Genomic DNA, 1,519 nt, shown 5'->3' with positions numbered 1-1,519 from the left:
TGAACACCAAACCAGCACTGCAAGGAATTCTAAACAATATCCTAGAAAAGGACAACGAAATTCACAATAACATGAGGCCCAACAGACCAAATCAAATAGGCAAGGCAAGAAACTAAAAGGAGATGGGAGAAAAAGTAAAAAGAGTCAACAAATGGACAAAAACATGACAAGAATAAGTCAAAATATATCAGTTGTAACCATCAATGTTAATGGCCTCAATTCACCAATCAAGAGAAACAGATTGGCAGAATGGATTAAGAAGCAAAATCCAACAATATGTTGTATACAAGAAACACACCTAGTGCAAAAGGAAGTCCATAGACTGAAAGTGAAAGGATGGAAAACAATTCTCCATGCGTCAGGAGTCCAGAAAAAAGCAGGGGTAGCAATCTTATTCTCAGATAAAGTAAATTTCAAACCAAAACTCATTAAGAGAGACAAAGAAGGACACTACATCCTTGTAAAGGGAACAATTCAAGAGGAAGAGCTGACAATCATAAACATATATGCACCAAATATAAATGCCCCCAACTATATAAAACAAATATTAAGTAACATGAAAAACCAAATAAGCACTAATACAATTGTAGTGGGGGATTTAAATACCCCACTATCACAAATTGACAGATCTACTAGGCAGAAAATCAACAATGAAATAATAGAACTGAACCAAGCTTTGGAACACATGGACTTAATAGATGTTTATAGAGTATTCCACCCCCAAAAACCAGAATATACATTCTTTTCGGCTGCACATGGATCATTCTCCAAAATAGACCACATACTGGCTCACAAAACAGGTCTAAATAAATGCAAAAAAATTGAAGTCATCCCCTGTTTATTATCAGATCATAGTGCAATCAAACTAGACATCAATAGCACAAGAAACTATAGAAACTTCACAAGCACATGGAAACTGAACAACACTCTCCTAAACAATCAATGGATTACAGAGGAAATTAAAGAAGAAATTAGACAGTTTTTACAAATAAATGAGAATGCCAATACAACATACAGGAATCTTTGGGACACAATGAAAGCAGTTCTACGTGGAAAATTCATAACATTGAATGCCCACACTAGGAAAACAGAGCGGGCTCAAATAAACAACTTAACGATGAAACTTAGACTCCTAGAAAAACAAGAGCAAGAAAAACCCAAAGCTCGAACAAGAGAGGAAATCATAAAGATCCGAGCAGAAATCAATGCAATTGAAACTAAGAAAATGATACAAAAAGTAAACGAAACAAAGAACCGGTGTTTTGAAATAATTAATAAAATCGACAAACCCTTAGCTAATCTTACCAAAAAAAGGAAAGAAAAGGCTCAGATCCATGCAATCAGGAATGAAAAAGGCGAAGTCACAACAGATCCAAAAGAAATCCAGAGGATCATGAACACCTACTTTGAGAACCTGTACTCTAATAAAATGGAAAACACAGAAGAAATGGACAGATTTCTAGATACTTATGAATTACCAAAGTTGAACGAAGAAGATAAAAACATTTTAAACACCCCA

This window comes from Fukomys damarensis, unplaced genomic scaffold (genome assembly GCF_012274545.1).
Source record: "Fukomys damarensis isolate Sample0158 unplaced genomic scaffold, DMR_v1.0_HiC HiC_scaffold_14, whole genome shotgun sequence".
Taxonomy (NCBI): domain Eukaryota; kingdom Metazoa; phylum Chordata; class Mammalia; order Rodentia; family Bathyergidae; genus Fukomys; species Fukomys damarensis.
This window is presented reverse-complemented; position numbering follows the sequence as displayed.